Source organism: Orbicella faveolata, unplaced genomic scaffold (genome assembly GCF_042242905.1).
Source record: "Orbicella faveolata isolate gen_17 unplaced genomic scaffold, um_ofav_v1 contig_24, whole genome shotgun sequence".
In the NCBI taxonomy this organism is placed as follows: domain Eukaryota; kingdom Metazoa; phylum Cnidaria; class Anthozoa; order Scleractinia; family Merulinidae; genus Orbicella; species Orbicella faveolata.
This window is the reverse complement of record NW_028301552.1, coordinates 26,477,754-26,490,741: the sequence shown is the minus strand read 5'-3', so window position 1 is coordinate 26,490,741 and position 12,988 is coordinate 26,477,754. Positions and strand designations below refer to the sequence as shown.

The window sequence follows — 12,988 nt, the reverse complement described above, 5'->3', positions numbered from 1 at the left end:
ATTGCCGAAAATTAGCTAAGTTCACGGAGTTATGAAGTTCTAGATAGCAGCAGACATGTAAATATTTTTAGGAAAACGACCAATTTTTTAAGTTTGCAAGACATGTTTCGACAGAGCTTCTGTCATCTTCAGTTGAATGAATGATTACAAAGCAAGTTGAATAATAAGTAGGCAAAAATGCTAATTAAGACAAATAGTAACAACAGAACGTGAAAAGGTGTAAGTTAAAAGGATAATTTTAGATTTACATGGTGTAATTGCTGATTGAGGGAAGGTAGTTCTTTTTGAATATGAATAGTCTCCTTTATCTTGAGTTGAAAGCTGGTAGTGGCGTGATCTAAAATATGAAAGCAGTCTATTGAACACAATGAGTGACAACGTTCAGAATTATAAAGTTATAAAGTTTTAGTAAAGGTCGGGCTGCAAAGGTTTTTTCTGTAGTTACCTTTTCTATGGTACCTACTTCCTAGCTATGAATTGAATTTCATCGGTTTTCGCATGTGTGACTTAAGCGAACCAATAAGGTGTCACTCAAGTCTTCCTGTTTGCTTGATTGAAACGCAATGTTCATGAAAGTTGCCTTGATGGATAAGATAGAGTTAATATACATGGCTGTGGTATTTGTTTTTTGCTGAATCTCATAGTTTTTCATAAATTGTCCTCCAAAGTTGTCTCAAATTTAAGTCTTGAAAAGTGTCATGACAGGCCTTGGCTCGAGTGAAATTTAATTTCCATAAAACTCTGAAAAATAAAGAGATACGATCAAACGGATTGTGGTTTTAGTATAGGTACTTGAATGTCTTACAATGCACAGAAAATGAGCTAAATCTGTGTCTCAAGCAAAATCGGCCGAACTGCAATTACTGAGACAGTAAACATTCCCAAATTTGCTGGAAAGGCAGCCTTTCACTTGTGTGTTGACTGAGCCAGAGCTACACCTAAATACAAGCTGTTAAGACTGTGTGAATGCCTCCAAGGTCAAGACCTTAAGGTTATTGAGAAGCTTGGTCTTTCTGAGGCAGCATATGAAGCTGCCAAGTCTCAACTAGAACGGAAGTATGGTGGGAAATGTAGAGCTCTCACACTGCGTCTTGCAGAGTTAGAAGCTTTCAAACAGATAAGACAAGACAATGAGAAGGCTCTCGAGAAGTTTGCTGCTGCTATGGTGGTTTCAAATCCAAAGTACTACCCGCAACAAAAGCAAAGCCCTTGACAAAGATAAGTACCTGGTGGCCGTTGAAGGGGAACTTAAGGCCAATTTTAACTATTTTTTGTATTGATGTTAACATAGGATGGATCAATTTTACAGCAATAATTTATATTGATGATGAATGATTTTATGAAAAATCGATCCTAAGCTTTGGATTGCACCTGCCATGTTCCCTTTTGATCGCGGGAGCTTAAAGGATCAGCGGATTAAAACATGACATCAGATCATGATGCCGCATTGCTTTGTTTTTGTTTTGCTTGAGGAGCCAAAGTGAGTATATTGAGCTAGTTTAGTTTCAGCCACTTTGAAATGTCTGATGACAAAACCTCTTTGCATTCATCTCAATCAAGTCTTTCTATTGACGATGAAAATATGCCTGAAAATGTGATTTGGCCATACCAGTTTGAACCAGAGTTTTCTTCCAGCAAAGAAGGCATGGAAGAAGAAGGAGAATTAGAGGAGCATCAACACAATGACAAAAATTCTTGGTCCAGAAATCTAGACTGGTAAGAGTTTCTAGATATACTTTCTAACATAAACAATGCAATTTAACCAATGCGTCGAGGCACCATGAATCAAACGGTGTTTGATGTTTTGGAGATGCTGTCAAGATCAAACGCTCACGTGCTCGAGAATTGTAAACAAACACAATAAACAAAGAATAAAAATAAAATCGCTCTTGCATGCTTTTGTTCATTTTATTCATAGCTATTGTGATCTCACAAGCATTTAGAGAGGCAATATCCACTGCTATGCTATATTTTAGACCTTACTAAATCAGTTTAAAATCACCCTCCTGGAGTAAAGTCGATCATACCAAGACTCAGTAATATTGAATCCCTGTTCCTATAAACAACACAATATACTCCATTTTTTGTAGAACAGCAACAAGATTATGAAACATAATTTTTAAGGTCATTCCACTGAAATAGAACCTGTAGAGATTTTTGTCAAACTTTGCCTATTGACTGTTTATATTGTAGGAACTTAAATTTGGAAATAAAAATGAGGGGTCCCCATGTTCATTTAGGAGCAACAGCACCTTGTTTATACCATACAAACCTTACAATAGCACAATGATTATAGTCATGATTGCTTGCTAAATTCACGTTTCCGACGATTGTTTCTTGCTCAACACTGAGAATTAACCCATATTTATTTTACATGGAGAAATTTGACTCAATTCAACACAACAGAAAAAAATGATAGGTCACCGTGCTCGTTTTTGAGAAAATGATGATTTACCTCTATGGTGAGGTCCAGCTGCAAAGAAAAAGCCGCCATTTTTTAATGCGCGTGCTAATCACGCATGAAATTATGTGTAGTAGGGATGCACAATGCAATACCGGGAAATGACCTTAAGCTAACCTACTTTTTCTATGTTTTATAGTCTGATAAAACAAGGGTTTTTGACCAATCAGAATGTGCACAGGGTCCTACCTATATTATAATGGATGATAAAATGTCATGTCAAAACAATCCAAATCCCTTCAATGCACTGAGATCACTGATTCCCCAGGGAAACATTATAACCATAATTATTGACTCTCACTCATTTGAGTTGTACTGAATCACATTTGCATGCAAATTACTCCACATTCGTGCAGCCAAATTGTAGAGTTTTTATCGGTTAAACCTGGACCGGTGTTTATGGACAAGTTCTTGTTTGCTTGGAGGTACAGTCCCCAAGATGTCTTTGGGGAGATGGCATGCTTCAGGTTCAATTTAACTTCACCGGTTTCACAGGCATTGGCAACAGTGTCCATCAAGACCATAACATGTGCATAGGATTTTCTTCTTTTACTGGCTTAGCCACCCACTGTTTCTGTGCCTTTGGGAAGCTGACCTTGTACCTGGCTTCACCAGCACATGGCCCAGATTGTATGACTGCCTGCTTTCTTCCCCAGTTTGCATTGTGCTCGAGTGCTGTGAGTTGTGGGTGTGCCACCATGCCTTTGTGTGAAAAATGCTCACGCTTTGGGCAGTACTTCAAATATTCAGAGTTATACACCTCAAGCTCTCCAGTATGGCAAAATTCAGTCAGCTTTTCAATGTCTTTCAAGATCTTCTTGTTGAGCACCACCTCCTCAAGGGCAATATAGGCAGGGGTATTAGGCTTCAGCAACTTCTTTTTCCTGATCTGAGCACTGGTCAGTCTTGGATGGCAACACTCATGAAAGTGGGTGTAGCCATTCCACTTGTGTTTGTTTGTCATGTGAAACAGGACTGACGTCCACTTTTCTTTCAGCACTTCAGCATTGCCATCACATGTTGCGGAACACCACCACATGTGGTTTGAGACTGAACAGATCCATGGAAGATCTTCACAGCCTTTCACTTTAGCCTTCTTGGAAAGTTTTTTCATCACCCACTTTGACAAATGCCAAACATCATACTGGCGGTCGATTCCACCATGGTCCTTTTTCATTGAACTTGAGATGGAAGTATGGTGGTCGGTGGCAATTCTCTTGATGGTGACTTCTTCTCTGACAAGGTCTTGAATGCACCTCTCGAGCCGTTCCTTTTCCATCAAATTAGACCAAGTTACCTCTGTTACCCGTACGACATTGAATGCTGCCACCTTTCCTTCATCTGTCATCATAGTGTTTGGCATTCTGACCTGGACTGTCACAGCTTCCATCCCCAATCAAATTGACTGACCCATTGCTTTTAACTGCATCTAATACTGAACTTCTTTCCTCTTTCCAGGCTTTGTCTACCACAGGAAACAGATACTTGTTTTGTATAGTGTAATATGTGGTATGGCTGAGGAACTTCAAATTCGGAAAGGAAGCAAACTGGGCAATATAAGAAAATGTATTGCCACTAAACAGAATGGCAGCTGAGGAGAGTAAATTACCTGCTGCAATATTTTTGACAGTGGCTGTGAATCCCAGCAAGTCAGAAGATTATAGATACACAGCATTTTCACTGAAAACATACTGCCACTAGTTCTTTCAACAGATTCAAAAATGGTTCCACCACATTTTGAGCAAAATTTCACAAGTAACTTTAGGCAGGACTCGAAAACAAGGAATGTTTGCTCAGGGTTTTCTTCTGAATCTCTCTTCTGCATCTCATAATCTGTGTCACCTGAAGATGAACCTACCTTATTAGTCACTTCACACTTGCATTCCTCCTCCTCCTGACACTTAAGGAAAGTTTGTGAAAATACTTGTACATTTGGGAGAGTATTCTTTATTTTCGACAAATAAATGTGATATCTGCCAAGTAGAAGTACATGGTGTAGAAGTACATCCTCTGTACTATCAACTAGTCCCAGGCAGATTGGTAGGGTCAAAGAAAAGTTCTGTGGCTTTATCTGAAGCTGTATCAACCACTGTTGGATGTTTTGCCAAAAGGTTTGAATGAATTCACAGTCCCAGAAGAGATGAATTAGGCTTTTGTTTTTCTTGTTCACAGAAAGTACGTATGTCTGTTAAAGAGATACCTATTTTATAGAGATAATCATTCGTTGCAATTCTTCTGTAAAGAAGCTTAAATTGGAAAGTCTAAAGTTTGGTTTCTTTCGTGCAATAGAAAGGCATGTTACGAGTATCTTTGTAGACCAGGGTTGTTTCCAGACAGAACTCAGGATTGTTGGTAACAGCAACAAACTAATTTATTTCCGTAAGGTAACTTCAGGAATTTACAGCACTAAGCTTCTTCAAATTTGAATCAATCTCTCTTACAGAAGAACCTCTCGCTCTAATATACATGAGGCTTAAAGTTCTAGAAACTTCTATTACAAGCTAAATTAAGTAGTTTGACACAGTTTCTAATCTGAGTAATTATGTAAGGATTAGAATGTTCTTATACAAATTGGTCACGGCTGAATGACTTCCAGTTCTAGATTGTTCCAGAACTTGACTTAGACAATTTTTCGTAACAAGGCAAAATATATGACTTATCCCATTCTATGAAGTTTTTGTAATTTTCACAGTCAGCTATCTATTTACTCTGGCTTTTATCAGGTGATGAAGTGATTCCTTTGACAATTAACTCATACATCTCATTGCAAAAGCTTGAGGACAATAGTAACTTTTGACTACGAGTAAGTTGGTCTTCAGAGTTCATTTTAGCCTGTACCTGAAAAGACTTTTTTAATTTTGCCAGGGCAGAGACTACACCCTAGTACCTTAAAAGAGTGGTATTAACTTTGTAGCGAGTTTGAAAATCCTTATACTTTAAAAAGTCAAACTTTTGGTCTAGCAACCCTTTGGCCTGATTAACTCCTGCACAAGACCAATCAGAATAAAAGGTTGGCCGGTTTTCAATTCTTATAAGGGAGTTGTACCAAATTGGCGCATTGCCAAAGCGTGTTGGGTTTTCTTCACGGATTAAATTTGACCAGATTTCGATTACTTCCTTGTCCTGAATGTTTAAACCAGCTACATCAGCTTGCTTCAAATTACCAGCCAGAAGTAATTTACCGCCATGTTGTTTAATAAAAAAGTAAAAAAATAGTTTCCATTTTGCTTGATTGTTGTCATCAAGATACTTCTTTACCCATTTTGATTTCAGAGCATGATTGAAGGTTCGAATGTCTAACATTTTTAATCCACCATCTTTATATTCGTTTGACATCACACTTCTTTTAATTTTATGCCCTCTCCCATCCTGCTGAAAATTGTACAGAACTTGATGTATTTCTTTCAGATAAGATTGCAAAGATGCAGCTAAGCTTTTACTAACCGTAACTTTCCCTAGCAGAGTTAATCTTCTAAGCTGCCAGTTGAGCTGAAAGAACAAGCTAAAAAGAGATCACATCAACAAAATAGGGGGTTAAAAAGGTGAATGTGTCAACAATTTTGTCGCCGACTGTCCAAAGTGCAATGGTTTAAATGCCTTAAAAATAAAGCTTCATCAGGAGTCTTTTATCTTACCATTTAATCTACACTTTTGATTTATTTCGGTGGGTAATAGGCAGTAATTAGGACACGATAATGACAGATGATTATGTAATTTTGTGGTGACGTGATAAAGGCATTGAGAAGTTCAAAAAATTTGTGCAATATGGTTTTCCAAGGAAAAATGCCAGAAGAAACTCAAGTATTTGTGCCCATTGTTCAAAAGTATAGTGGGATGAGACAATGTGAAATTATGGAGAGGTTTGGTCTTAGTCGGTCCACAGTCTATAGGATTTTGAAAGAGGTAAAGACAATGCAAAGAAGTTGCATGCCAGACAAAAGGAAATTAGCAGGATGACCACGGAAATGAAGCGCCCGTCAAGAATGTCTCCTTTTCAGGCACATCGCCACTTTACGCGAGGAAGACAGTAATTTCACCGTAAAAAGCTTAAAGGAAAGAGCGGGTTTCAAGATGAGAGAAGTTTCCTGTCGCACTATGCAATGGTTCCTTCATTCAAATGGCTATTGTTACCTAAATAGTAGAAAGAAGGGTGTGTTACTAAACGCAGACTTCAAAAGACGTGTAAAATTTGCGAAAGTAATGAGAAAAGACTACAACAGGAATGTTTGGACATAGAAAATTGCCTTTTACCTAGATGAGGTGAGTTTTATTCAAACATAACCCCTATGATCAAGCACGCACCCCGAAAGGAAAGATACGGTGTAAGCCGCAGGAAGAATCAGCTTGTGGATGTACAGCAAAGGGTGCGCACTGCGGATCAGGAGGGCATTTAGAGAAATTTTTTGTCGCAATTAGCTATGGGAAAGGAGTTATTCTCTGTGAACAATAAAACTCCTTAAACAGGAGATACTTTAAGACACTCATTGAATGCAAGTTCCAATGTACGTTTTGAGAATTGCAGAAAGCTTTTAAGTTGTTTGTTCAAGATGGTGACCCGAGTCAGAACAGTGCACTGGCTCGTGCTGCATTGAAGAGAGTAGGTGCAAAGCTACTAGCTATTCCTCCATGTAGTCCGGATTTAAATCCCATTGAAAACATATTCAACATCATTAAAAGAATATTAGAAGCAGATGCTATCAAAAAGAACATCAGCTATAAAACGTACAAACAATTTTCAGCACGCATTGCAGAAACATTCAAAAAGCTTGACCATACTTTGATTGATAGTACAATCGCATCAATGAACAAGAGAATTGATGCAATCATTGGCAACAAAGGTTCACGTACCAAATATTGATAACCGCTATATTCCATGAAACTAACGAAACCCTCTTAATTCCTTGTTATGGACACCGTTACATTAAGTATAGAAGTTTAAGTTTTGCATGACAAGAAGGTGTGACATTCTAACAATGTTACGTAATGTACAATGAACAGTTTTTCTCATGCATGGTATTTCTTCTTCATATTTATATTACAATATGAATTTCAGATGTGCAGCATGTAGACGTGATGTCTTTGCAATTGACAACCCATTAAAAGAGTTGAAAAAAAGTGTAGAGTATTAGTTTGAACAATTAACCACAATTAACCACAGGAATAAACAATACAGATTCCTTGGCTTTTTTTACCCTTATGATTAATCATGGTCAATCATGGTCAATCGCGGTAAATTGTCAGCTTTTACAGATACTCGTCCCCCTGTGGTCTCAAAATCAAGGTGGCAAAGCATTTGCCACAAGGACGTAGCTGCTTTTGCTTCTCTTGGGGGATTTGTGTGTGGAAACGAAATATTTTCCACCGCACATTCATCATCTCTGTTTCTTTGTCGTCCAGCGCCCTGTTCTTAACAAAAACAATCGGATTCTTTCCAGTGGCAAAAATCGGGGTATCTCTAGTAAAAGCAATGTCTTTAGCGTAATGGGATTTAGGAGCTGGTATGTGCACAAGCTGACCCTCCAAAAGAAGTAAAAAATCATGCCATTGTATAACTGCCAGTGTCCATGTGAAGACATTTAAAAACAGAATCTCTGCCTTCTCTGCTCCCACCCAAGTGAAACTTGTAGAGGCTGGGTTCGAAAATGTGTTATAAATAACATTCAGTGGGTTAAGTAAAAATGTTTTCCCACAATTAGGTACTCCGATGATCATAACATTTCTGTATTTTCCATGACCCTTGTCTAAAAGTTCATAAACTTGCTCAGCAAAATAGCTCTCTTCAACTCCCTTTTTGCTCTAACACTTTGCATGCACAGATTAACCAATCGCTGTTACAGTTCTCGACACATTCTCTCAGTCTGGCCTCTTGTAATAGCTGTAACCTACTCTTCCTTTGCCGTTCAAGAGTTTTCTGGACATCTTCCATTTCCCAGGCTGATTCTAAAATTTCAGCAACCACCTTAGAACCTCTGTTGATAATAAACTCTGCAATGTCAGTTTTGCCTTCTAATTTCTGTTCACTTGCAAGTGCCAGCAACTCAGTTCTCATTTTAATCCTTTTAGCAACTATGATTTCAGACAATTTGTAGGAGGACATTTGTTTTTTCTTTCTTTTCTCGCCGTTCAGATGGTGCTCGTTCTTGTCAACACTCTCAATCTCAGCTTCATCGTTATCACGTAATGTGTCCTCTTCATCCAATGCTAATGATTGCTTTTTTCTTCGCCTAGAGTGGTTAACAGCAGAGGCCAGAGTTGTTCTTGGTGGATGGTAATTCATTAGATCTGGATGACCAAGGCTCTGGAAAAACCCCGAATCTTCCTTTGTCACAAGATTCAGTGAAAGAGAGAGGCGAGAAATATCCGCCACTTGCAAATTGCAAATATCTCACACCAACCCTGGTGAATGAAGAAATCTGGGATTTATTGACTGGAAAGAACAGCCTTATGACTGAAGCCTTATGACTGACCATCAAATTGTCTGAATGAGTTCAAATGCTGTTCTTTTTTAGGGCATGGCCGAGCAACAACCCGTCAGACAAAGGTGAACAAGACCTTCCCAAAGGCCCAGTAGAACAACAGCTAAGGGAAATAGATTCCACCACAAATATTAATTTAGAGGACCTGCACAAAAGTGTTGAAAATTTCAAAGCAGGGCAGGTGAAACACCATTTGCCATTGTGGGAATCATTGACTAATGGCCTCATTACTTTGGATGCCATAGAGCATCACCATATAGAGTTTGAGGCTGAGTTCCTGAAGCCGATGCCCAGGCCTAACAAAATCCATTTCTCACCAGTGGAAATCAATATCATTGATGCAGAAATTGCTAAACTTGTGAGTAAGGAAATTCTTACATTGGTGAACCATACACCTGATAGTTTTATTTCAAATATTTTCATTCGACCTAAAAAGGATGGCACTCACAGGATGATACTTAATTTGAAACCACTCAATGAATTTGTTGATTACCATCATTTTAAAATGGATACGTTCTGAACTACCCTCAAGCTCATCCGACCTGGATGCTTTATGGCATCGGTAGATCTCAGAGATGCCTACTATTCTATCCCCATAGCAGAGGAGGACAGGAAATTCCTTATGTTTGAATGGAAAGGGAAATACTACCAATTCACATGCCTATCTAATGGCTTGTCATCTGCCCCAAGGATTTTCACAAAAATCCTTAAGCCGGTTTATGCACATCTACGTTCTAATGGACATACATGTATGGGGCACATTGATGATTCACTTCTCATCGGTCAGACTTTTTACTCATGTCAATGAAATGTATTTGATACTGTCAGTTTGTTTACCAAACTTGGCTTCACTGTACACCCTGTGAAGTCTGTGCTCCAACCCCTAGAAAAAAATAGATTTTTTGGGTTTTGTGCTGGACAGTATCACCATGACTGTAACTCTCAATGAGTCTAAAGCCATGAAGGCCAAATCCGCTTGTGAAAATTTGCTCCTTCAAAAGACAGCCACTATCCGTACTGTTGTTCAGGTCATAGGCTTCCTTGTTTGCAGTTTCCCAGCATTTGCAGAAATGCATTACAGGCATTTGGAGCTTGACAAAATTTGTGCACTCCGTGACAACAAGGGGAATTTTGATGCCATTATGACCCTGTCTACCCCATCTAGGACAGAACTGACTTGGTGGGTAAACAATGTCCCACATGCCTCTAAAGCTCCTAGCCATGGAAACCCTGACCTCATGCTTACCACTGATGCATCTAATAAGGGTTGGGGAGCTGTCTGTGGAAATAACTCCACTGGGGGACTTTGGAGTCTTGAGGAACAAAGAAACCACATTAACTATCTTGAACTGAAAGTGGTACTACTGGGCCTACAATCCCTTTGTAGTGTTATTAATGGGGAAACACATTCTTGTTCAATCTGATAACACCACTACTGTGTCATATATCAATGCAATGGGGGTATCAAATCAATTCCATGTAATGACTTGGCAACCATTATATGGAAATGGTGCATACAACGCAACATCTGGCTAAGTGCCACTCATATCCCAGGGTCTGATAACATTCAAGCTGACAAGGAATCAAGAGCACTAAGAGACTCGACAGAATGGTCCTTGTCGCAGGAGGCCTTTAATGCCATACATGATCGGTGGGGGCCATTTGACATTGACTTGTTTGCCTCCAGACTTAATTTTAAGGTCCTTCAATATGTCTCATGGAGACCTGACCCTGGAGCACAGTTTATTAATGCTTTTTTCATGGACTGGAAACCTCATTACTTTTATGCCTTCCCACCCTTTCGTGTCATTGCCAACTGCCTGCAGAAGATCGAACAAGACCAATCAACAGGACTCCTCGTTGCTCCACTCTGGATAACACAACCCTGGTTTACGCTTCTACTGAACCTTCTAACAGACTACCCCCTAGTTCTTCCCCAGTTGAACACTGTTCTAGTCCAGCCTCACAGCAATGCAGTTCATCTCATCCTCTCAGCAAGCAGTTGCAATTGATAACTTGCAAAGTATCAGGGAATCCTTCTGCCAGCGAGCTATTTTAAGCAAAGCTACCAACATCATCTTTCAGTCTTGGTCTGCTGGTACCCAAAAACAATATGCCCCTTATCTCAAGAAGTGGCATGACTTTTGTTCTAAACGAGAAGTTAATTCATACAATCCACCTTTGAACACAGTGCTAGATTTCCTAGTCAGTCTGCATGAACAAGGATTGTCATACACAACTATAAACAATGCAAGAAGTGCACTATCTGCTGTCATTCTTCCCACGGACAATGTGAACATAGGGAGCCATCCCATCATCTCCTGCTTCATGAAAGGCATCTACAAGAGCAACCCACCAATGCCACGGTAGCGCACTACATGGGATGTAAACCTAGTCCTTTCTTATTTGTCATCGTTGTCCAAACCAACAGATTCAAGTCTAAAATCCTTGACTCTAAAACCGACAATGTCAATTGCACTTATATATGCACAAAGAGGACAAAGTCTCCACATGTTAGACATCCAGTTTATGAAAGAAGGGGATAACTTTTTTGAGTTCACCCTACCAGAGCACATAAAACAAAGTAGACCTGGATACAAGGTACCTTCAGTGCTTTTATAAGCCTACACTGAAGACCAATCTCTCTGTGTTTTTACTCATTTGAAAGAATATCTACACGGAACAAAACCTTTTCTTAGTCGTGTGAAACCACATCACCGGGCCTGTAAAGATACCATATCAAGGTGGATTCGTTCTGTAATGGCAGATGCTGGTGTTGATGTTAACACCTTCAAACCTCACAGTACCAGGGCAGCAGCTGCTTCGAAAGCGAAAAATGTATCTGTTCCAATCAAGGAAATTCTAGATACTGCTGGTTGGTTTTCGGAGAGAACATTTGATAGATTCTACAAGCCCTTCCAAGGGAATGGTGGTTTTGCCACTCGTGTTGCACATTGATTATCTAGAATGCACTTTACAAACCCATAGACTGTGGGTGCCGACAGTTTGCATGTTGTCCTGTCTGCCCATATGCATGTAACATTTGTTGTTCTCTTATTCAGACCTATTGTACACACATAGGTACAATGTTATGATTAAATTTTTGTTTGTTATATATTATTTCTCATGTGAATGTCTGGGCTTTGAAGTCTCATGGGATCCGTGTGGCAGTGGTGACGAAATAGAATTGAAAAATTAAACGAGACTTATCTGTAAGTTGAAGTTTGATTGGAATTCTATGAGTCACCTACTGCAACAAGGGGATCACATGCCCACCCTGTTACATTTGATCCCCGCCCATAGCATGGTGTTCAATTATACCCTGTTACATTAACACAGCGGTCTTACACCAACCGCAGCAAGAGGGGACTTGCTGCATTTATGCACTTCTGGACGACATTCACATTTGAGCTTAAAAAACTGATGTGTGCATGCGTGATGCAATCTCGTGTGTCCCCTTTTGTGTGTACTCCACAGAATAAGGTCCGTAAGGTTTATTACTTTTTCCCAAACACAAATAGCAAAAGGGCAACAAATCAGTCTCAGACAATCCGCGACATAATTAGTTGACACATTGTCTTTCCATAGCACGTTTAGTGCACCAAATAACTCCAATCTCTTTATCAAGCAAACAACTGTGGAAAAGACCCCGCTCCCCCATTCAATGTTGCTTGTTTGTTCCCCAAGATCACAGCAATTGCGGCACAACATTGTTTGGGGGGAAGGGGGGCTGAAAGGACAAGCTAGGGGCAAAAAGGGATCACAGTGACGAAAAAGGGGGTTAAAAAGGTGAATGTGTCAACAATTTTGTCACCGATATTAGGGTCATTTTTTTTACCCTAGTATTACATTTAGTGTAGAAAAACCTATGTCATTTATTATATAAAGCCTTTTTGTCATCATAATTTTTGTAAACAACTTCAATCAATACAAATCAATAAAATACAAAACAAATTCTGAGTTCGATATCCAACACTCACCTCTTGTCGTAATTCTTCTGCTCGCTGCTGACTCTCACAATTTTCGCTTCTTATTCTAGGTTTCTTCGGTT

General features: G+C 39.3%; 2 pseudogenes; both read right to left on the bottom strand.

Moving 5' to 3' along the window:
- Positions 1–64: 64 nt before the first annotated feature.
- On the bottom strand, positions 65–4,364 carry LOC110040097 (uncharacterized; annotated as a pseudogene).
- Positions 4,365–4,578: 214 nt separating this feature from the next.
- Positions 4,579–11,056, bottom strand: LOC110040098 (uncharacterized; annotated as a pseudogene).
- Positions 11,057–12,988: the final 1,932 nt, after the last annotated feature.